The sequence below is a fragment of the Pongo abelii genome, chromosome 17 (genome assembly GCF_028885655.2).
Source record: "Pongo abelii isolate AG06213 chromosome 17, NHGRI_mPonAbe1-v2.0_pri, whole genome shotgun sequence".
Classification (NCBI taxonomy): domain Eukaryota; kingdom Metazoa; phylum Chordata; class Mammalia; order Primates; family Hominidae; genus Pongo; species Pongo abelii.
This window is the reverse complement of record NC_072002.2, coordinates 42,262,931-42,288,867: the sequence shown is the minus strand read 5'-3', so window position 1 is coordinate 42,288,867 and position 25,937 is coordinate 42,262,931. Positions and strand designations below refer to the sequence as shown.

The 25,937-nt window shown below is 34.9% G+C and overlaps 1 protein-coding gene and 1 long non-coding RNA gene across 2 annotated transcripts in view; both read left to right on the top strand.

Annotated features, from left to right (window-relative positions):
* LOC129051527 (uncharacterized) overlaps positions 1–17,921 on the top strand; it is a 75,288-nt gene extending 57,367 nt beyond the window's left edge. The window contains exon 2 of the long non-coding RNA XR_008515883.2: positions 1,821–17,921. This is a non-coding gene — a long non-coding RNA (uncharacterized LOC129051527). The remainder of the gene's footprint in view (positions 1–1,820) is intronic.
* Positions 1–25,937, top strand: part of CDH2 (cadherin 2) — a 226,277-nt gene that overhangs the window by 130,660 nt on the left and 69,680 nt on the right.

Sequence of the window (25,937 nt, the reverse complement as noted above, 5' to 3'; positions counted from 1 at the left end):
TTCATTCAGCGGGCAGATCTCAAGAGCCTGTTTTGTGCCAGGCTCTGAGCTGAGCACCAGAGCTTCTAAAGGAAGCTTCGGTTTGGGAAAATATGTAAACAAGCATGTGAAATTCAGCTTTGAGTGCTATGATGGAAGCATTTAAAGAGTACAGTTGAAGCACACATGTGGGGGAGGGCTTTGTCTGCTGGGGCTTCATAAAGGAAATGACCCTTAAAAGATGAGTAGCCACTGGCCGAGGTGCTTAAGTAAGAGTGTTCCACTCAGATGGGCTAGCATGAGCAAGGCAGAAGCCTGAAACAGTTGGATGTGTTCCAGAAACTGTAAGCAATTGAATACAATGGAAATGAAGTTCATTAACAAGACCATGATGAGAGAATTGACTTTAGGCTGTGGCCACATTGTTGAAGGACATGTGTAACAGTCAAAGGAGTAGGTCTTTCTTTTCTAATCAATGGAGAGCTATTTATAAGTTTAAACCTGATAAGCTTTGGGTTTTACAAAGACTTATTCATCAGCTGTTGGGAGGGTAAATTTGGTGAGTACAACAAGGACAAGCTAGCTCAGTTAGGAAGCTATTACTAGAGGCCTCATAAGGGGTTTAGAGAATCTATGTGCCTGGGAGAAGTGGAGAGGATAGAACCTTTATCCTTAAGGGTAAAGTCTAGAGGGCTTGAAGACCAGTTGGATGAGGAAGAACTATAAGATTATCATACTTACGGCTGAGGTACTGGTAGATGGTGAGCAGTGTAGGAGAACCCAGGCTCAGAGGAATGTGGATGTTAATTTTTCTTTTCGAATTTGGAATTTGAGGTCTATCTACATGAAAATTTCATGTAGGTACTTAGATCTATTGCTCTGAATAGCAAGAAAGTTCTGTGATAGAGATAATGGATTTGAGTCATAATGAAATACAATGAATCTCATTTATAGAAAACATTCTGTGTGCCAGGACCTGTTTACACACACACACACACACACACACACACACAATGTTATATATTATCTTTTTAAAATCTTCAGTATAATTCTAGGAACAAGATATTATCTTCATTTTTTTTTGACAAGTAACTAAGGCTTAGAGAAGTTTGAAAACATGTGCAAGCTTCCACATCTAATAATTAGCAGGCCCATCATTGAACCATTGAACCCAAACATACTGTTAAAATAATGTTCACTGTGTTTTCCATTATTATTTTTAGTAGTGTTTTAGAATGGGAAGCAAGGCTATGTATGCACTTTGCATGACATTGAGTAGATAGTCGTGGATTTGAAAGCCTATAGACGTGTCATAACAGAGAATATTGGAATATTTATAGTCTCAATTTTATCTTATTAACAGTAGGAAGCATTGAAAGTTTTTAGCAAGATGATTAGAAAAGGGGAATGGATCAGTGGGAGGGGGTGTGATAGTATTCTTTTGGATGGAAGTAACAGAACCCAGTTTAAGCAAAAGGAATTGTTTACTGGAAGAATATACCAGGAAAACCTTGGAGAAACAGTATAAGCGGTTAACAGGCAAAATGTGAACAGTTTCTAGAATTCCACCTCCAGGGTACAGCCAGCAAATTAGCACAGCTGCCAACTGGTTCTTGTCTTTATTTACCTCTGTTCAAACATCCAAGAGGCTAGCAGGGCATGGTGGCGCATGCCTGTAATCCTGACACTCTGGGAGGCTGAGGCGGGTGGATCACTTGAGATCAGGAGTTAAAGACAAGGCCGGCCAACATGGTGAAAACCCGTCTCTACTAAAAATATAAAAATCAGCCGGGCATGGTGGCAGGTGCCTGTAATCCCAGCTACTCAGGACGCTGAGGCAGGAGAATCTCTTGAACCCGGGAGGCAGAGGCTACTGCACTGTAGCCTGGGTGACAGAGCAAGAGCAGTACTCTGTCTCAAAAAAAAAAAAAAATCCGAAAATCTGAGAAAGATGAGACTGAGATGAGTGGCCCAGCTTGAGGATGGCCACTCACAGCTAAAGCAGTCTGCTGTGATCATTCACTTGTAACACAACATCTCCAGCTCCTTTAGGTCTTTTGTTCAACTCTTGACCTTAGAAAATAATTTTCTTCTATCTTTACTTGTTAACTCAGAATGAGACTTTTCAAAGAGGATGATAATAAGAATAGTGCTGGTGGGGAATTTATTTCAAGAGGAAAAACCATAAAGTTTGGAGTGAAATTAGATGTAATGGAAGAAAACTCAGTGCCATCAGCCACTAGGGGTCTAGTTTAAGTGTCCTTAAAGCTCAACTACTTCAAATCAAACCTGTTTATATATATTTATATTTATTTATTTATTTATTTCAATAATTTTTAGGGTACAGGTGGTTTTTGGTTATATGGATAAGTTCTTTAGTGGTGATTTCTGAGATTTTGGTGTACCTGTCACCCAGTCAGTGTACACTGTACCCAATGTGTAACCTTTTATCTTTCACCCACCTCCCACCCTTCCCTGTGAGTCCCGAAAGTCCATTATGTTAATATTATTCTTATGCCTTTGTGTCCTCATAGCTTAGCTCCCACTTATAAGTGAGAACATATGATATTTGGTTTTCTATTCCTGAGTTACCTCACTTAGAATAATGGCCTTCAGCTCCATCCAAGTTGCTGCAAAGGCCATTATTTTGTTCTGTTTTATGACTGAGTAGTATTCCATGGTGTATATGTATATATATATATCACAGCCAACAAATAGTTGATTTCTTTTTAACTATATGCTGATGATAATTCTTGCTTTAATATTGGCAACAACTGACTGACAGTGCCAGAAACAGAAGCAAATCTCTTCTTGACTGATTGAATACAAATAAAATTTGCAAATAGTTTTTATTATGATCCATATCTTCAATTTTCAAACATCAACATTATTTTTCCTTAGTAGGAAGGAGCTTTGTTATTCCATCCATTCCTGTATGAGGCCTAGTTTCCAGCTAGAAGCATTTACTCTGATTTTTATTATTATTTTTCTTTGCTGGAAAAGACAAGATCCTAAATTTATAGACTTCAAACAGAAGGAATGCTAACATTGTACTTTTAAATCCTTAATTTCCTGTAGTAACTTGTTCTTATCGATGCAAATCTTGTTTTAATTTTTCATAAACTTGCGTGTGTGTGTGTGTGTATTTTTATGGTTTCTCTTTTGTTCACTGCAGTATCCCTAGGGCCCCTAACAGTGCCTGGAACATAATAGGCACCCAGTAAGTGCTTGTTGAATGAATGAATAATTTTATAAGATATGTTAAAGTGAGACAACTTGTCTCCTTGTTTTCAACATGAAAATTAGAACAGAATTTATCAAACTTCAAGATTTGTAAATATTTGGGGAGTATAATACCAAGACCATCACTGTATATACACCAACCGTAATACCATTCTGTAAAGAGTGGATTTAAAAATCAGACAGATCACCTTAAATGTCATCTGAGTCAGGTTGATAATGGAATTACCAAAGAACTTTTAAACAGGAATGCTCCTAAAGTAAAGTAATAAAACGTTATTTCCCTAATTCCAGTGCTATCTTATTGGGTAGTTTAAAAGTAGAAAAACTTGTCTATGAATAAACAAAATAAATGGTTCTAGTTATATAATAATACGATTTTAAGTTTCTTATATTTATATTAAAATTAAGACTAGAATGTACTAGTAAAATAGAAAAAATACATAGTATAAATGAAAAGTGCTTATTAGCAGTTTGGCATTTCAGATGTACCAATGACAACTTTCATATTTGCTGTTTTTATGGTGATGATTGCCCTCTTAATATATGACTGTTTCTCAGTGGTGTCTACAATGGGCATAGTAAAAATTAAGGACTGCTATTTAAGGGGCTGGGCATTAATTTGTTTCTTTCATAAGTAAATTATATTTAAATGAAATCAGGGTAAAATTCTTAGGTAATTGGAATTATTTATTGTAATGGTATACTTTTACATGTTTATGTTATTGTAGACTGTAAAGTTGTTTATAAAGGTACAAGAAAATATTGATACCGTAGGAATGTTGAATAGTGGCAGCACTTAGGTAGAACATAAGCCCTCTACGAATTCAGGAATAGGTATAAAAACGATGTTGAGGCAGGCCCATATTGCCTGCACTGCTTCTTAATTCTGTTAAGAATGATTCATCTGAAAGAAGGAAGGAATCACTAGGCTAATTCTACCCTAATCTCTTTGAGTCTGCTAACAGTGTTGCGTGCACTGCTGTGGCATTTTTTCCTGTTGTCATGGACACTTATCCGTTAAAAACACAGTTGCCTGCTGACTGTTCATCTTTGCACATTGCCTGGTGAGGCTTGAGTGTGATTTCAGGGTTTGATTAAAGTAGAAAGTATTCAGTAGAAATCCATTCTTTTTATTTTATATAAAATGCCGTGTGTGATTCCAATGAGAAAATAATTGAATTCTGTTTGTTTTGTGCTTGTTTTCAGCAAAGTCAAAAACATTTATGTAGCCCTGGTCCCCATGTATACCTTATTTCTAAGTAAAATGTTTTTCACTTCAGAAAACCAGTTTTGTAAACATGCCAATTAAAAGTGATTGTTTGAAGAATGTATCAAATGATAAAGATTTCATTATTTTCTAAATTTATAATCTAGTGCTGCTCCTAAGGAAAATAACCTTTTTTCATAAAGCTACTAATTCATGGTTTGTGTTTTTACTCTCAATATGTACTCATTGTGGACCCCTCCCTAGTAACTGAAAGCCAGTGTGATTTTTTGAAGAAGCATACCAGGATTTGGAATCACACAGTGCTGTTCAAACATTCTTAGTTCCACCACTGTGTCATCCTGGGTCTGGTACTTTATCTCCTTATGACTCGGGATTTTTTTTATTTCTAAAGTAACATTTACCTTTTGGAGTTCTTAGTATAAAATGAGATGATCTGTGGAGTGTGTCTGGCATAAACATCCAATCAGTGGATCAAAGATCTTTCCATGTGAGAATAATAAACTAGAATACTTGGTATTTGTTGTGCTCTCACTGCACTGTGAGTCTCCATTAAGCTGGGGTGGGAGTCACCCATTTGGTATTCTGTGTATAATATTTTTGTTGCACTTAGTAGGGCAATATTTGCTATATAAGGGTTTGTAGAATTCTAACATTGAAGCTTGGCTGGATTGTGTTTTTTCAGCATCTACTTTATATTGTTTGCTCTGCTCTCTGCATCTGTTATTTTTCAAGCAGTTGCCATTTTTGCTGCCTGTGGTTAATTTTGCTCTGAACATTTCTGTTAACAGGAGGTAAACCTAAAGGTTTTTGTGTTGACTGCAGATTGTTGAAACATAATTTTTATCAGGATGCTGACCTAAGAAAATTAACATTGTCTGTTCATGGAATTTTACCTACTTGGAAGTGACTTAATTACTTTGCTGATGTGATGGAACTTGCTCTACTGGCATACAGTTTTTGGAGTACTGCCAGGTCAGGAATTATAATTGGCCTTCTGCTTATGTGAAGGCAGTTTTGCATCATTTAATACACTTCATAGCTACAAGTTAGGAGTACTATTACTATCTTGATCATACAAGAAATCTGGGGTGGTTCTCTTTATTAAGAGTAGTATTTTAGCTGTAAAGTGAGTGGTTAGGACCCTAGCATGCCACACACTTGTTTGGATTCACTCTGAGGCCCTGTGCACAAATGCTCAATCAACTTTCAGTAAGCGTCATTGCCTCTAACTAAACAAATGGTTATTCATTCATCAGTAGCACAATTTTAAGATATGATCATAATACAAACTATTTGCAAATTTTATTTGTGTTCAGTTAGTCAAAATGAGATGTGCTTCTGGTTTTGGCATTGCCGGTCAGTTGTTGCCAATATTAAAGCATGCATTGTCATCAGCATATAGTTAAAAAGAAATAACTATTTGTTGGTTGTGTAATACTCTCTTTTTCTTGAGCCATAAATGTTGACCGACCTTTGCTTTTTTGTGTTTATACTAATCACCGTAAAATATCAAGATCTGTTTTATAAACCACACAGAACTCCAAATTGTGTGGAATTGCCTAACCCTACAACTTTTAAAATTGGAGGAAAAGTATCCTTACAAATTAGTGGTAAGGAGAATTTGACAAAAAAACACACGATACAGACTGTGAAATCCTGAGTTGGCACTGGTAGAGCAGAAAATAGGTAATTATAACAACCCATAAATTAAGTGTGAGCTAGAAACCTATCATTATTTATAGTTCATTTGGTCCCTAATAATGGCAGTTTGTTCTCTTTGACAGTTGTAGGACCTAGGGACAAGTTGCTTAATCTCCCTGAGCCATAATTAATTCATTTATAAAATGGAAATGTGAGTTGCTGCCTACTCAGCCTGGAGTTCCAAGGATCAGATATGATCATGTATGCAAAATCAGTGAAATATCAATACCAGTCTCCCAAGTCCAAGAGAAGACTGGAACTAGCATGGAAGGAATGCAGCCAGCCAATCAGAGTTCCTGTGTAGCACCCTGCCCTGACCTCAAACACGGGACGTCCTGTGAGTCGTGTATCCTTGCCCTTCCCTGTGCCGCACAATCCTGAGACGTCAGAAATGTGGATTCATGCAAGGGGCTAGGCAGTATAGGTTATGGACTTGCTAGCTTCCAATAGCTGTGGAAAGGAGAGAAATGAAGGGACTTTGCATGACATTAGACCCAGTCTGGTGGCAGGGCATTAAACAAGGAACTAAGAGTATGAAGGAAGACACATAAAGTCCACTATCCTGTGTACAATCCCAGAGATGAGATGTGGATCCTTCAATTATCATTAATACATTCAAAGATTTTTAAGCCCACAAGAAATGCCAAATCTTCATAGGAGTTCCAGAAACTGTAAAGTATTTTGCATTTAGTAGGTACTGAAACGTTGTTGTGATGACAGTAATTTGCACCAGCAGTTGTGCTCTTAAAAAATTTAGTTTTGTGAGTTTTACATTTGAAAAAGGTGGTAGCAAATTAGAATGTGGTGCAGAGGAAACACACAAATTATCAAAGATCCATGAGTAAAGAAACTAATAAATTCAATAAGGAGAAAACACGAAACAAGGCTGACATCAGTACATTTTGTAAAATACCTTTTTGAAGAGATGTCTACATACAAGATGGCTATCAGATGTTTTCTGTCAATAAGACAAGTAAACAAGATAATCTAAGCAGGAAAATGTTAGATTAGACATGACTTTCTCCCTGAGAGATTTCACTTGATTCCTGGGACTTCAGCTGCGCAAAAAATGCATGCATTGGTTCCTATAGGTGCACTGGGGAAGCTCCTGCAGAGTAAGGCATTTGGGGTAGTTTATGAATCCTTTATACCTGGCACTCCGAACAGGCACATTTCATACACACACATACACACACACACACACTTTTTTTGAGACAAGGTCTCACTCTGTCACCCAGGCTGGAGTGCAGTGATGCAATCACAGCTCACTGTAGCCTCCACCTCCCAGGCTAAAGCAATCCTCCCACTTCAGCCTCCTGAGTAGCTGGGACTACAGGTGTGCGCCACCATGCCTGGCTAATTTTTGTATTTTTGGTAGATACAGAGTTTTGCCATATTGCCCAGGCTGGTCTCGAACTCCTGGGCTCAAGTAATTGCCTGCTTTGGCCTCCCAAATTGCTGGGACTATAGGTGTGAGCCACTGTACGCAGCCCTCATATATATTTTTAATGCTAAATTAAATCAGCAGTTCTGAAAAACAGTCTTTCATAAAACTATTTCCTCCTTGAGATTTAACCTGTTTCTATTCATCTTTTCCCAAGTCAACAAAATTCAAAACATTGGCATCCTTTTTTGACTCCTTACTTCCCTTCAATCACCATTTTCTATACCCACATCCTATTAGCTACCCATTCCTATGGATTCTTTCTTCATCATCTTTTTTTATATGTTTCTTCTTTTTAGATTCCCGTTCCCATTACTCTGGCTAGATCTCTAGTTCATGTTCAAACAATAACCTCTTGAGAGCTTTGCTAGCCTTTAGGTTTTCATTTGTAATTTCAGCCTGTATATTTAAGTTGAGTCGTTTGTCCCAAAACATTACTTCCCCCTCTCAAAAATGTTTGACACTTGTCTACCAAGTTGTAAGTTTGCCCATATCCAATTTACAGATTTTTTTCTTGTATGAATTCCATATTTTAAGCAGTGGTTAGCTTTGCTTTCCCTTGGAGGTGTCATTGCCTCCTTTCTTCTGCCTTGGGTTATTTCTGCAACTTACTGGAGCTCGCTTCTTCCCAGTCTCACCTCTCAGAATCCTAAGGTTCAGCATTGTCTCCAGGTATTTCTGTAAGTTTTCTCGCTGCTTTCCACAATATTCTTATGCTGTATCAAACACCTTAGCATATGGTGTGAACTGGAAAGTTGATTGTTAAAAGGGGGATGTTTAAAAACAAGACATCTGACAATCCATTGTTAAAAGTAGCTCTGCCTTCGTGCTGGCAGCCTGTCTGAATCCTCAGAAAGTTTCATAGTGTGTAAAAATCTGGGAGAAGAAACACTCTTTGAGAATCTTGTATCTACCCATTAGCAAAATTATTTATAGGCATGGTTTGCACTTAGAGCATCTTTCATTTTACATAAAATGCATTTCTTTATTTATGAGATTTTGTATTTTAACAAGTACTCCCAGATACACTCTTTGACATTTAATCTTGGATTCAATACCCAATTTAGGATATGAAACCAACTCCTTACAAATCTTAATTATGTTATAAGCACTTTGAGTGCTACTGAGTATGCAAAGCACATATATTATTGACTTTTCACCCAAGTTCCTTCTTTAGAGAAAGCTGGGACAGCTATAGATGTTTTTACTTAACAGATTGCTAAATGACAAGTGATGGGTTGTTACTAGCTGAAAACACTGGATAGAAAATGCATCTAAGACAACCAAAAGGGAAAGATTTTTCCAAACAGAAGTGCTGTTTTACCCCCTTAAAGTTTATTCTTACATTGTATTTTGTTTTGCAAACAGACAAAAGGACCAGTAGAGCTCAGGAAGGTTTTGTGTTGTGCCCAAGGTTGGGGGCAAGAATTTGAAAGGGATCAGTGAATCAGATGTAATAAGGGCTCTGTTTGAGCCTCCCAATCTCTGTTTTGCTGACGGTCAGTATTCCAGTTATAAAAAGCTGCATCGGCATTTCCGTCAGCTCAAAAGAACTTTATCCCTGCTTTCATTCTGACATACCTATTATGACTTTGTTCACTAAGCAGAAGGAATTATGGGAAATGGAAACTTGATGGCATGTTTTTATTAAGGCGTTATGTGTGTATCTTCACTGAGAAATTAAAGAACCAAGCAGAATTGTATGTTTTCCTTTCAGGTAACAAAAATTGCCTTATTCATTCCATATCATGGTGATTTAGTTAACTTGGAAAACAAAGTAGCATAAAATGAGAAGACTTATGTACAAAGTACATTTTATATTTTAAACAAGGAATTTAATGCTTATGTGAATTTCTGTTAACCTAAACTCAAACTAAAACATAATCACAGAAAACTCTGCAAATGTATTTTATGGGGGTGGGATGGTGATGATTTAAAAAAAGGAATGTTACAAAAGCTGTATTTCACTCTTGTCTTCTCTAGAGTTGTAGGCTTAGAGAGTTGTACATTTGTATTTCAAAACAAGGGATACATTTTCAAATCTAGCTGATAATACTTAACAACAAACTGTATTTGCACCTTTTATTATAGCAGACATTCTTCTGCAAACTGCAGGCAAATTAACATTTACAAGCCAAATATTTTTTGTGGTAAAGTTTATACTTTCTGTGATACTCTAATTATGTTATATAAATGTCAACTTCAGCTTTTAAATTTCTTAACCTAATTTCCCTAACCCCCACTAAGTAGATCTTCATCTTAATTCATATAATTTACGAGAGAAATTCTTAGGTACAGGTGTGTCTTCCTTGCTGGTGAAATACATGCCCAATTCACTTTTGTATTTTCAACTCACTCACAGTGCCTGCCTTGTAATGAGACATACATATTCAGGCATGGAATGGAAAAAGACAAGAGACTGTCATGCAGCTATGATAAGGAACTTTATACAATGAAAGACATTATTAATATCTCTTTAAATTTTAATGCAGAGGTTTTTATTTTCATAAGTCTCTCATTTATTATAAGTGGAATTAACCTGTATTTAGTTGTCTAATAAATGTCATTTGTGTTACATACGTCTCCTTTTTTGTATCTACGCAGAGCTTCGTAAATTTTCCTAAAAATAAAGTTAAACAAGATGAATATGAGTCATCCTTAAATGAGAGGGCTCTGTTAACGTAAAGTAACTTTGAAAGTCTGAAAAATGAAGGTTAACCTCATTAATTTTGTAAAAATTCGCCAAACATCAAGGGGTTTGAAAACACCGAGAAAAACAATAAGATATTCAGCAAAGTTGCTTGTTTTAAATTCTAAACTGTAGTCCGTGAAAAGAATTATCAAAAGGTAGTATGTGCATGTAAAATAGGCTATTAAAGCAAATGACTCTGAACCTGAGAGAAAGAATGCTGCTCATTAGAAACCAAAACTTGGAGTGGAATGTCTGTATATGGCCATTATGATAAGAAAACTGAATAAAGAATGAGTTTATTTTATTAGAAACTTTCAAAAAGAAAGTATGTCATGTAAAGTTAAAGAAGAGCCTTTTCTGGTTTTCTTGCCACATATATCCTAAGGAACTTTGTAGGTCTTCAGTTAATCTTTCCTGAGAAGCATTTATCCTACCAAAATGATAAACTCAAGAGAAATAATGGATTGTGTCCTTAGTTGTCTTGAAAGCTTAATTTTCTTTTCCAGAGTTACACCTGTTTTGTATTCCTTATTAGGTAGTTCCAAAAAACTATTTTAAAGAATTGTGCTCTAAAGAGTTTTCCCATTACCATTTGACATCCATTACTTTTAGAGGGGATGAGACATAGAATTTGGAACTTGAAGTACGGGTAGTATTGTTTGAACTTCAAGGATTTATACTCATTGTGACAACTTAGTTTTGAAATGACTGAAATCTGTTTCATGCAAAAAAAGGCGACTGGTCTATTCTAGGGAGTTGTGTTTCAAAAGCTTCAGTTTTGTTTTTGTTTTGTTTTTATTGTGGTTGTTGTTTTCTTTTTGTGATGACATACAAACTTTAGCAAAAGAGAAGCACCTAGATTATAAATTAAAATTCATTAAGGCCTATGTAATTTTTTAACATATTGGAAGGAAGAATGACAACTGAATAATTACTGATTTTTATCTGCAGCAATTGCTGCTCTTTCATCTATAGTTCCTGGAATGTGATATTTGGATTTTAACTTTGCTTTGGGATATATAACTGTTTAAAAACCAGAAAAAAAAATATATTTAAAACAATTTTATCCCTGTAGGTTTTCTCCTTTGCTTTTTGTCTTAGAAAAACCATTGTATTTTTCATAATGACTGCTCAACATGAACAAAAACAAGCAGAACTTGAGCACAACTTTCACTGGTGATATTCACTTGGGTACTTGTTAAGATATCAAGTTTTAGACTATAGCATATGCATAGTTTTAGTGCTGTACGAGATATTAGCAGAGTAGTCATCTAGTGAGAGTCCCTCATATTACAGCTAAAGAAATGAAGATCCAAAGCTGTTGAGAGATTATTATCAGTGCAACCATGACCATAACTCGGTTTATTGGCTTTTAGTTCATTGCTCTTTTTATTTTTTTTCACCAAACCGGAAAGAATTGATAAAAAAAAATTATCAATGTAATTGCTTCCAATTTAAAGAAAAGTATAGTATATCAGACTAATCGAGAGTATGACTCAATTGAGTATAAAATGATAGTGGCTTATTGAAGATTACTTGTAAAATACGTAAGACTACCATTGGCCTTTTTAATACAAGCATTTTTTTAGTATCTTTTAGCATTTATTAATAATTCATCTCATTAGATAGTGAGGTTACTTCTGTACTGTACTCCAAATTAAAGTGCATATTTAGTGCCCCTGTTGGCTGGACTGTAATTTATACAAGGCATGACTGTAATATAATGAATCTGATTTTTCTGTGTGACTTGTGGAATCAAACCTATTTCTGTATAATCACATCTTGTATATTATATTGTGTATTTTTGAATAATGCCTGTGTTTCAAAAGTGCCACTAATGGTCTTCCTCATATTAATATGTCAAACCCATGAGATCAGATAATGGGGAAATTCTAAGCCTTTGTACAAAACCTACAATGGAATTTAAATTTTAACACTTAATCCTGCTGTCAGATATGTCTGTTACACACATACACACGTACATACACATACACACACAGAGAGCCCCTAAATTCAGTGAACCAATTTGTGTGCATCAGTAATTAGATCTTTACTTTGTGCCTCTGTTGACATTTCTCCTTTCAGACTAATGGATTTCAGTCTACCTAGAGACTGTTTTTCTCAATAAAAGACATTAGTCCATAAAAATCCCTCCCTGCAAAAATAATACGTCCTAAAACCTTGCCAAACAAATTTGCCCTTGAAAAAATACTTCCCAAATGCTAATCATTAACAAAGACATTGAGGGAAGAACTGCTGTGCTGATCCAGACACCACCCTTTCTCTACATATTGATACCTCTGTGAATGTACCATCACTGCCTGGCGTCCATGCCCCTGTTTATTCCGAAGCTGCCATGTTTTGTCCATACCCTACTGGGATTATGTTTATTCTTTGGTGCTCAGATCACAAGCCACCTGCCATTTCCATTGAATCTTCAGTTATTTCCCTTTCTCCCTTGAAATGTAATTATTAAGCACTTTAGTTTTGCCCATTATGTTACTTATTTTTAAGCCCTTTCCCCCTAAATTTAAACTCTTAGAGATCAGGGACCTTGCCATGTCTATCTCTATACTCACCGTAAATGGTAGATTAGGAATCATGTAGTTCATTTTCATTGAGTGTGGGGTAGTTCAACAAGAAATGGAAATTTCCCTTGGTGCTAAAATGGAATGGGTGCTTCCCAGGATGCCCCAAAGAGCTTCGGGCATCAATGCCACCCACCACTTTCAATGTGACCAGGAAACTTACACTCTGTAACCTTTTGTTTTGCTACTTGTAAAGGTGGGAAGCCATTGTCTAAACAGCAAATAAATTTTTTAAAAGTACTTAAAGGATTTGAATCATTGTAGATGATATCCAAATGAGATATTTTATCACAAACATTCTGAACTCATGACTTAGAAACAGTAGTAATGAGAGTAATATTTGATTACTTATCCTGTTCAGAGTATAGCACTGTATGCTACACTTTTATATTTAGATAGATGAATTCACACATATGTAAAAAACAAGTTAATGTAATATTGTTCCCAGTGCTGTTGGATATGAGGAAGTGGGTGCAATCTTTGCCTTTGTCTTTGTTTTCTTATGTTATGAATCATTCAACACACATTCTCGTTGAAGCAGAGTTATAATCGATGGTTCAGATGCTGAGCCCACAAATTTCTTTGTACCTAGTCACCAGTTTTGAGAGGATGTAATATATATATGAATGAACCCTGGCTCAACACCAGACTGTTGTTGTTGGCCTTGTATATTATTACTGAGAAGCTAGTTGGAATTTGTTCATTCTTTGTGCAGGAAATTCCAGCACTGTTTGAGAGGGAGTGTGATACATAGAGCTCAGACTGTAGGTGATCTGGGGCATCTTGTCCATAGCTACTTGTTGTGGTTTAGTAGGCCAGTAACTACACTGCAACATCAAAACACTTTTATCTGCCACTTCTCTACTTTTTTAGATTTTATTGAAGAGAGTACTATACTACACCCCTCCCCTAAGCAGTTTGTGATTCAGATCACTCATTTCTAGTAAAACCAGCTGAAAAATAAAACAAGGTCTCATGTTCCTTTTATTCATTATCTGATTTGACTGGACAAGTCAGCTCTGATCACCCATTGAACAGCAGTGTCACTTAAAGAAAAAGGAAGAAAGTTGGAAAAACTAAGGAAAAATAGCTTTAGCTATAAAATCTGTAAAAGACAAAAATGAGCCTAATCTCTTATTTTTAACATGGATTTCATCTCCTGCCTGGCTTTTCAGGTTCTCTTGATTCCCTTTTTCCTCTGTTCTTTCCTCTTCCTTCTCGTCCGTTGTCCAGTATTTCAAATATACAAACAAGGCCCTGAAGCAGGACCCAATTTAGCTTGTTGGAAGAATCACAAGAAAACATATGTAACTATAGAGACCCAGTGAGCTAGGAGAAGAGGAAAGAAGGATGAGGTTAAAGGGCCAGGGGCTTTGTTAAGGATTTTGTTCTGTGTGTAGTAGGAACCTTTTGAGCATGATCCAGTTTGTTTTTCAAAGGCCACCACAGATGTTGTGAAGAGTGGAAGTAGGAGATCAGTTAGAGTCTTCTATGACTTACGCTGCATAATGACTGATGGTAAGGTATTAGCTGTGGAGGTGATGAGAATTGGTCCTATTGATGATATATTTTGGAAGTGGAGCTGTTAGAACGTGCAAGTAGATTATATTTAAGTAGGACAAGAGTTAAGCTCAACTCCTAGACTTGTAGTCTGAGCATTTGGGTGGAGGGTGAAACTACAATGGAGTTTGTTGTACAGGAGGAGGGCGAACCTAGAGTTGGCTTTCACGTCTCTGTAGTTTGAGTTGCTTATTAGATTTCCAAGTGGAGATGGCAAGCAGGCAGTTAGATATAGGAGTCTAGATCTCAGTGGAGAGTGGTCATGGTTTAGACATACATATTCAAGATTCATCTTGGTACAGGTGGTTTTTAAAACTTTAAGATTGGTTGAAATTACCTAGCATGAAAATGTGGATCAGGGAAGGTCATGAGCTAAGCCCTAAGGCACTGAAGGAGATGGAGAGGAAGTTGTCAATGGGATGGGGGTAATCAGAAGAGTACCCCAGGGAATTAATTTCCTTTGCAGTGTGTTAGGTTCTGGTTATTGATTTTTGTTGTCTTTCTTAAGCACTAGATTTTTTTATGTGTAATAATTTGGGAATTTCAGGCTCACTATGAATAAAATTTTTGTTTTCATCTCTCTTTCATTCTGCCTTTGCTCAAGCCCAGCCTCAGCCCCAGGCCGAGCCCCATTCTTTGGAGTCAAGTGGCATCCTAGCTGCTGTACAAGCTTCCTGTCACCTTCACGTTCCTTTACCCTGCAAAGGCTTCCACTTGTCCTCCACTTGTTCCCTATCCAGGCAGCAATTTATACTGGTTCATTTATGGTCCACTATCTTGTTTTTGATCCTGGCCAGTTTTTTGTTGTTGTTGTTTGTTTGTTTGTTTGTTTGTACTTTTACATCTGATTATTATTGCTGTGTATTTGAACAAGGTGATAGTTCAGCAGTGTGGACCTATTGTGCCATGCCGTCCTCTCCAGAAGTCTTCATACCTCATTTCTATATGTGCCTTGGTTTTATATCCCTACATTTTAAACAAAAAGTCATGTTTTTTTAGACAAAAAATTTACACTTAATACTTTTTCATTATTCCTGTTTAGGTGTGTGTTTTTTTCTGTCATTGTCCCAATTATCCACATCTGTTGTTTTTCTTCACTTTTATGCTTATGGAAGTCAAATGTCTACTGTAAGTTAGTTTTCCAAAAAAATAGGATTTTTAATATATTATCCTGAAACATTAATAATGCCAGGGCTTTTAGGCAAAGGACGTAATTCAAACTAGTCTGGTTATTGCATCTATTTATCAGGACAGGATAAGGATATTATTTTAGCCTAACTCGATTTGTTTTAGCTAATACATACAGATTGAGAAATGTAAATGGGGAGCAAATAATACGTGCACAGGATGCTTGCCTGGACATCATCTTAGTTAATGTAATGGAAATCCTTTAATACATGTTTATATATTTACACAGGGAGAATTAAATGTGAAAATTCTTTACCTCTGAAAAATTTAAATATACCTTGACCCTTTACAAGTACACCTAACAGCTGGACTAAGAGTGCATAGCAGCATTCGGGAGAGGTCTGTGTGGAATTCTCCTAGGCAGAACCCTAGAGCAGCCATGCACCTAAGATGTTTTCCAGATAAAACACGTGATGTGGAGCTGGAGCATACCTGAGATGGCCATCCTGTTACAGTGTATGGCAATTAATCCTGTTCACTTTGGTGTAATTGAGAATGGTGAAATAGAAGTGTAATCATTTCTGCAAGAGGAAATGTCAGCCCATTAATGAGAATAAGGATTATTATTGTCAGTTGAAGCAGTAACTATTCAGATTGCTGAGTTGGTGTGTTCACATAGGTAGATGTTCATTTCAGGGTATAACAAAGAGAGGGAACATTTTTCAAGAGGATTAAAAAAAAAAAAACCAATGATGGCATTTTGACATGACTGCAGTTGTGGACACTAATAAAAATTTAGTAAGCATAAAATGTAATTTCTAAATAAAAATAACTGGCATTTTAAGAGTCTTACCCAAAGTCAAACATTTATACATGTATATAAAATTAAGTAACCTTTAAATTGCCTTTTATTATTGTTATGTTACTACATTAAAAATGGAATCCATTTCTTATTATGTGCCATAAACTACTTGTGCTTGTTTTCTTTGTGGCTCTGTATGTTAGACCTGAGTGAATTGAACTGAGTCTGAGAAATACTACCTATCCCTTTAGATTGTTGGAAGAATATCTTCCCTACTAGAGCAGCTTTCTAGGGTTTATGCAATAATTCTTTGAAAAGTTGGAAAGTAGTGAACTGAGATAATCATAAAAAGATGCATTGGGAAGCCATTATTTTTTCCTGGTTACATGATAATATTTCACAAATAATAAGGCATCAGTGAACTTATATTAGAATTTATTGATTGTTTTTAGTACTTAAATTCTATTGGCAGCTTAAAGATTTCATGTCATTGCTTTGAATATCTTCATTGCCTTTGTGAAAGCATAGTAATATTGCTGAAATTTTCATGGAATTCTGTATATGTTAAATAATTAATACACATCAGGTTGCTAATGTTCAGAAAATATAGGTAGCCTTTAGAAACAATGGGGTTTGGATATTTCTTTTGTTAAATTCTTATAATATACTTGAATAGTACAGCTTTTCAGCTTACAAAGTTCTTTCCAGCAGAAGTGATCTTTTTGTTCAATTTGCAGTAAATATTGGGAATTCACCTTTTAAACTATCAGTTATATATGATGGTAAATTTTCAAGAGCTGTTTTTTATATATATTATTTCTTCATATATGATCATGACCTTTTTCTCCTAAAGAATAAGCACTTCTTAAATTGTATTAAGTATTTAGCATGAAATCTTACCCTTTTGTTTGTTCTGTAACTTTACTGTCAGCAAATGATTTGGGGTTTAGTAGTTTAAGAGCCCAGTGGACTTTAATTTTAGTGTGATATCACATCATACCAGTGGGGCTAGTGTGCTTAATGCACATCATGTTCTATGAACCTCTTTTTTTAAATTCAAGTTTCACAAAACAGTAACGTCCTTTTGTTCCTTGGGCTACCTGTATCTTAGTAAGTTGGTTACTCAGGGGACACATTTGTTCTTAATGGTTTCTGTAGCACATTTTGAGGCCACATTGTGGAAATTCATTGAGAAACAGGTTGAATTTAGTTTAGCTTTTTTTTTTCTTTTATAGTGTTATCTTTGAAAATGCCAATTAGCAAAATGTCTGTTAGGAGTAAAATTTATGTTGAAACTCTTCTTTTTCTTTCAAAGTTAACAAAAACCTGTTTTAAAAATTAGGAATTAGATTTCTTTCTTTGTTGACATAAGTAGCCAGAAATATGGAGCTAACTAAATTACATCAAATTTCAGAGACTAATAATGATACAGTTGGGAAAAGGGAGCTTCTACGCCACCTGTACTCTGAAAGACTAATTTAATTAGAGGTAGTGATATTTCAGTGTAATTTGTTAATGGGTACATTCTGAAAAAAAAAAAAAAAAGAATACAAGAATACTGCCTAAGCACTGATAATTTTATATATTTTTAGCTGGATTCTGTCAAAAGAAAGAGTTTTCATTGAATTTCATAGCATAGAGATGCCTGGAGGAAGAACACCAATGAAGTGAAGAACAGCTTAAAAACTTTTGAGTTATTAGAATGTATACAAGGGAGAACGCAATAATCTTGCTGCTTTCCCAGTAGTTTAATACATAAAATTGTATGCATAGCATTACTAGACTACTGAAAGCTAAATTTTATATTTTTGATGTCATAATCTTCTGTGTCATCCCTACTGCTGTTTTGATTTTTTTTTCAGTTTCGTATTAAAGAAGAATATCATAGTACATTATTTCTTTCTTTTATTTGTGGCAACTTGTATACGTTAGTTAAATACGACATGACTTTTCCTGGAAAGGGAATGAAATAGCAGCTTCTAATAGACTTTGTAATATTTTGGGGAACATTATAATAAAAACTTTTTTGGTAGGGAAATATCAATACTTGTAGTAATGTAAAAAAGTTTTTTTTTTTAACTTAACCAAAACAAGTTTGATTCTGATTTATTTCATTTTTATAGACCTTTTGTCCTAATTTTACTGTCTTGTTGTAGGTCACTCAAGTTGAGGCCTTATTAGACATGATGGGCTAGGATGTGCAACACTAACAGTTACCACCAGTTTTCTGTGTTTAACACAAAAACCGATATTCATGCTAAGTCCGTTGTAGGTGTAGGTGACTCACAGGGCAGCTCTCCGTGGGGGTGGTTCACTCATCCTGTGGGCTTGATCTTGTATTACCTCCAGCTGGCCCGTTCTTTCATAATTACCAGAAAGAATGACCACTGCAGGGGAGGAGGACATCAACTTTTAAATGCTTCTGCTGTTAAGTGATATGTGTCCCTTCTACCTGCTGATTCTGTTGACCATGTCGTCATGCTTAATGTCAAGGGAGATGAGAAGTGTAATCTTTCTGAATATCTAGGAAGGAGAGAAAAACTGAAGATATTTCTGAGCATCACTAATGCTTACATTTGGCTTAATATTTCAGCAGTATGGCAAGTAGATCCGTGTTTCTGAGCTAGAATGCCATGAATGGAATACAGGTATGCTACAGATACTCACTGCAACTGTTTTTTAGTTTTTAATGTGGCTGCTAGAATTGATGAAATAACATACATGGCTCACATTGTATTTCTGTTGGACAGCATTTGCCCTCCAGGTCATCAGCAGGTAGCTCCTTGGGCTAAGAAAGGAGAATAATTTCCAGGTATCAAGAGGATGATCTCTAGGAGAGTGGTGGTGATGTCAGGTTATGGTTGTTCTAGCAAGGACTTGGTGTGCCTACCCTTGATACCTCTGTCATTCTGGTGTGATCCCTGGAAGGCTGTCTATAATTATACCTACTCCCCACGTCTGCTACCATGTTCAAAAGACATAACCAAGATTTCTCAGCCTGTTCAAGCCACCATCATGTTTTGATCCAAATAGCCTTTACATTATTGATAGACTAGAAGGAAAGTTTGGTAATGGAAAGTAAAAGGACAATAGTGGGAAAAGATTTTGGCTAGAACTTTGGTGGTCTCATTTTATGGGCAAATCAGTGCCTTAGTTTTATCACCTGGCCTCCCAGGGGGAAGTAGAAGAATCAAAAGAAAATGACATTATTTTGTTGAAATGCTACATGGCATAAACAAAGCATGGCTGAAGACTAGACCAGGGCTACCTGAATTTGGCCTCTTCTCTATGATTTAAAGTTTCACAGACAAATTCTGATTTCTAGCTTTTCATAAAGCTGTTGATTGGCCCACAATACTTATTGGTGACTTCATAGCCACTAGAATCCATGCCCGCCATGAATGATTAAGATATTAATTAGGTAATATAATAATGATCCCGTCAAATTAGAATTCATGTGCCCTTGGGCTTTTTTATAGTGTTAAAAACGTGAAGACTTTTTATAATAAAATAGATAAAAATTAATTCACGACAGTTAAAATAATATTTGAAGGGATAATATTCAAAATCGTATATGCACTACTGAATATATACTACATTGTTATTTGCCATAGCTACCCTATGTTATAATAGAACCACGAAACTTATTCTTCCTGTCTAACTGATAAATATTTAAAGTGATGGCTATGGTAATTACCCTGATTTGATCACTCTAGTACATGTACATGTATCAAAACACCACACCGTACCCTATAAGTATGTACAATTATGTGTCAATTAAAATTAATACAAATAATAATATTTAAATACTCTTATGGCTTGCTCTGAAAACTTCCTGCAATTGCAAACACTTATTATTTTTATTATTTTCTTTTTTTTTTTTTGGGAGACTGAGTCTCGCTCTGTCACCCAGGTTGGAGTTCAGTGGTGCAATCTCGGCTCACTGCAACCTCTGCTTCCCAGGTTCAAGCAATTCTCCTGCCTCAGCCTCCCAAGTAGCTGGGACTACAGGTGTACACCACCACGCCTGGCTAATTTTTTGTATTTTAGTAGAGACGGGGTTTCACCATATTGCCCAGGCTGGTCTCGAACTCCTGGGTTCAAGCAATCCTCCTGCCCCAGCCTCCCAAAGTGCTAGGATTAAAGGCGTGAGCCACCGCACCCAGCCTATTATTTTCTGTTATTTTTCTGAATAAGACTTGTGTAGACCCATTGCAAGAGAGGTCTCCTTCATAACACTTCCCCAGATCATCTCCCTGACCAAGACCTCACTCATGGAGCAACCACCACAAAATTTCCCAACTTTGCCACCAAAGTTCTCCAGTTAATCTCATCACAATTTTAATACCAATGTGTTTATCCTCAGTGAAGATTTTATGCAAGTATTGATTTTATCTTTCAGTTTAATTTGTGTGTTTTTGCTGATATTTTTCACTATTCTAAAATAGAAGTTATATAAATTTTATCATTTACTGTTTTTGTGTGGTATCAGAAAATTATTAATTTTGTAAATTTTCTTAATTGCTTATTCTGTCTTCCCTCCCTTTTTCTTTTTACTCTTTCTTTGTTTTCATTTCTTTTTTCCTTGTGATTGGATTTCAAGGTTAACAATTAGTCAAAAGTCTTATTATTGATGGAAATCAATAATTAATTTTATGTGTTTTAGAATTAAAGTGTTTGTATTATGTTTAAGATACACATTTTTAGAAAGAAACTCCTTTCAATTAAATTAGTTGATTTCTCTGGACACTAAATTACTAAAGAGAACAGTAAGTTCCAGAAACTGATGGTTTTCAAAATATATTTTGGTTATTTAGGAATGCAGAAAATGATTATATTGTATATATTTTTAACTTTTAATTACTAAATTAAATTCTAATTTAGATCGCTGTATGTTTAATTTTGAAGATTTTTATATGCTTTATTTTAAAGCATTTAAAATGCAGATAGTCTTAACTATACATTTTAAATACATATACTTACTTTGTATTATTTATGTATATACTTTATATTATTAACAAATCGATTTTCTAGATTTATACATGCCTGCAATCTGTTTTAGATTAGATTTAGAAATGAAATCTACATATGTTTATTTTCCCAACACAAAGGATACTTTGAGAATAAATGCTGAAAACCTCTGAACATCACTAGAATCCACCCCTCAAATTATTAAGATAATTGGGCAATATAATGATGATTCTCTTAAATTGGAATTCATGTACCATTATAATTATTCTCACACATGGAGTAAACATTTCATTTGCATGCAAAAGTGATGAAGTGAAGCTACTTGCATGACACATTTTTGTGGCACTCTACCCCAAAACAGCCATCTTAGACATAAGTAGTTTTGAATTCTCTTACACAAAAAGTAAGAATCTTTCTTTATGAGATTATATACAGCACTATATGATCAAGTTTTAAAAGCCATCTTTTACGAGGTTTCACATATACTTTAAGCCAAAGTGCTTCCCTGTTATATGGAATTTCATATTTTACCAGCTTATATGTTCACTATCAGTGTTAGACTGGAAACACATGAAGCAGAAGAAATAGAAAAGGAGCCATGTTAGCATAACACTATCAGAACAGGCAGTGATGGCATGTCACACATCGTAGTGACAACGTTAATCAAACAGATTATTAAATTTAAAAAATTATTGTATATTAATGATGTTAAGACATTAATATATTTGCTAATTAATAGACTTTTTAAAATCGTTGAAGATCATTATTTATTCTGAACAAATCAAAACAAACTTCTGTAGATTATGTATGCAAGGAGGCAAATAAATATTCATATTTCATGTTTTAAAATATTCGTATTGGCCAGGTGCAGTTGGTCTGTAATCCCAACACTTTGGGAGGCCAAGGCAGGTGGATCACTTGATCCCAGGAGTTTGAGACCAGCCTGGCCAACATGGTAAAAACCTGTCTCTACTAAAAAATAACAAAAATTAGCTGGGTGTGGTGGTGCATGCCTGTACTCCCAGCTACTTGGGAGGCTGAAGCAAGAGGATCAGTTGAGCCTGGCAGGCAAAGGTTGCAGTGAGCCAAGATCACCCCACTGCATTCCAGCCTGGGTGACAAAGCAAGACTCTGTCTGAAAATGAAATAAAATAATTCGTATTCATACATGAGTCTGATGCTCTGGCCCTAGTGGCATGAAGCTATAAAGGCTGTAGATAATATGAAGGTGTAAACATCAAGAGTTTCATCTGAGATGAGTTTTACTCACATAGCAGCTCTTGTACATAAAAGTTTGCTTATAAATCATGATTCCATAAGGTCATATGAAAATATGAATCTAAATAAATGGCTACAGCTTTATTCAAAGATAAGGGATTAGATTATCACATTTACTGATATTTGCCAATGTGTACACAAGCTGTCCAAAAAGATACCTTTTTTCAAGAGTTATTTAAAAAAATGTATTGTGTGTTTAAATGTTACTCTCTTTAGATTTGTTGAAGGAGAGTTAGTCACTTGAAAAAAAATAGCTTGCTTACCAGACATTTTGGAGCACCTGAATGAACTTAATTGAAAATTGCAAAGGCCATATAAAAATATTACACACACAGAGTTTACAGATATAAAGCAAAAGCAAAAGTTAAACTTTCAAAAAAGGATAAAAATGATTCACTTGTGTTATTGGTGTTATATTGAAAACCTAAAAAAAAGGTATTAAAACTATTAGAGCAATCTCTGTGAATGTTTGAAACTCATTATTTTGAAGTACTTAATAGGAAAAATTTTGAAAACCATTTTCATTTCCAAAGGACTTTCCACATTACATTTGTCTTTGTAAGTAAAGGAAGGACCATGAACTTTAATAAATTTAGCCCTCATGGCTCATGACAGGAACGAACTTTCTATTATTTGGAGAAAAAGTGGTTAATATTATACTGCCCTTTGCTCCCACTAACTCTTGTGAATAAAGTTTTCATTGATATTAATTAAGAATTTGATATTTCAATCAGAAAACATACAAAGATATTTTGTGAACACAAGGTCAAATTTATCATTAAAGATTTAAAAAATATTTCAGTTGGAAATTTTATGCATATTAGTTTATATATTCCCTAATACTCTGTATTTGCTTTCTTATCATAATTTAATTATATGCTGTAAAGAAAATGGAATGACTATTTTCATCAAGCTCTGTATAGACGTTCTCAACCTGTCTGTAAAACTGTCCCGTTGTACATGTGTGGAAAGGATCGGTAAGCCCTGACATGGCAACTAAATTATTCTAGAAAAAAAAAATTGTTCCTGTATGAAATTTAGAAAGGAACTATTGTGGCAAAATGATACCTAAGCAGATTTTTTTTCAGATTTATGAGCAAATTCATTATGTGGTAACCATTCTCCGCTGGAATGTATATGTAAAAACACTGTGAAATACTTACTGTTGAGGCAGTTTCTCCCTACCTTCCTCCCTCCTAATGCCTTCATTAAGTGAAATCTCATTCATTAATAAATACTGCTCTGTGGCTGTGGAAAAGAAACTTCTGTTAACACTGTGAAACTATTTCTATTTTCTCAATGCCTTTGAAAATAGCAATTAGTATGGAAAAAAAAGTCAAAGCTACTTAGACATGAAAATATTTTAGTGTTCTCATATAATTGTTTCTAAATATGGTATAATGTTTACTTGAGCAAAAATTATAAACCATATGTGAGTATTTGCACATTTTCATTCATTTGGTTTATGTAGTGCTATTAACTGCTAATACATTTAATATATAAGATCTGTGGTTTCTTGTTAATATTTTATAAGGATATTATGGTTTTATGGTTAACATCATTTTGAGGTATTATCTTCAGAGCAAAAAATTTCTTTAAAATAATTATTTCCCTGGTGATTAATTTTATGTTAATCATGTTCACACAGTTTTATGTGGGCTAGAACAGAGTAACTACATCTGATGTATGTAAACTATGCAATATCTCTAATAATAAATTTGTTTAATAGTATGATTTTTTTTGCCATAATCATTAATCGTGTATAGACTTAATTAATCCAGAGGATCAAGCCTGTTCTTTCAGTTGTCTAAGGAAGTGTATTTTCTTTTTTTCCCATGTTATGATATTCTGGAGTTTCTACTTGAGATTATCTGAGCATAAGCAAATTTAATGTTGATGGAAGGAAGGTTGTTCTCTCAGGAAAAGATTTCAAGCCAAATTTTAAAATCATTTTTGAAATAAAATTTTAACTGTTTACATGTGTCTGTTAAAATAGCGTAACTTTCATTAAATATCAACTCAGCATATTCATACTTAGGATAATTACATAAAGGTATTGATTTGATTATATTATCCAACTCTGACTAATACCAGCTTGAGGCAATTCAATGGAAGTCATGTTTGTGAGAGACTGGGGATATTGACAATGAGACAACCATCCATTCCTTTAAGATATATCTCATAATTAGCATGTTTGACCATCATCTGTAAGAAATCTTATACTTTTTTAACTTAATAAACTTTACTTCTTGGACCAGTTTTGTGTTAGCAGAAATACAGAGTTTCACATATCTCTCCCAGTACTTGGTTTCTCTGTTGGTAACATCCTGCATTAGTGTGGTCTATTTGTTACAATTGACAAATAAATAACGATGCATTATTATTAACTGAAGTTTCTAGTTTGCAATAGGGTTCATTCTTTGTGTTACACAGCTGTATGGATTTTGCCAAAAACATGGTGTTATGTATCTATCATCATAGCATCATACGTAATAGTTTCACTCCTAAACGTGTGTTTTAAGATAAATTTGTCATCATCTCTTCTTGAAAGCCCATATATTAAAAATAATAAAACTGCTTCATATTTTGAAAAATAAAAGTTGAAAATCTTGTTCATTATGTTACTCAGAGTTCTGTACCTGCCATTCATAAGGAAAATGTTTTAATAACAGAAACAAGTTGCCTCCAGTGGACTATATGTTTCTCCTTACAGCAGTCAAATGTCCATGATATTAGCCTTATTTTCATCATCAAAGTTTAATTTTTGAAGCTAATTTAAACAAATTAAAGCATGTCCCTTGTATATCTTCTCCCTTCCACATTGTTTCTATGTACTATTTTTATTTTTAAGCCTGAAAGTCTTTTTGAAAGGCTATGAACTAAAAAATATATAATTTATAAATTGAGTATATATTACTGGTATACCTAAGATTCTGTAACTTAACAGTTTTCCACTTTTTTCCTATTAACTTTTAAGTTTGTGTAAAATAAACAACTTGAGTAAGTTTTAGTGTTTGTTCCTAGAGCAGAGGTGAATCTTGTCAAATTCAAGAAGATATCCCTAGCTGCATCTAAGTCATAGGTGAACCAGACAACAGGCAATAAACCTTGACCAGTGGATGATAAATGGAATTCACATGTTATCCACTGAAATTTTAAAGCTTTTTAATTTGTGTGACTTGCAAATAATAAAATATGATGCACATGGAAGAAGCATATAATCATGAGCCAGGTACCACATGTGGATTGCTCCAAAACCACAGGATCAAGTCAGGACTAATATTTCATCAAGGAGAACTTTTTCAGTTGACTTAGTTTTATCT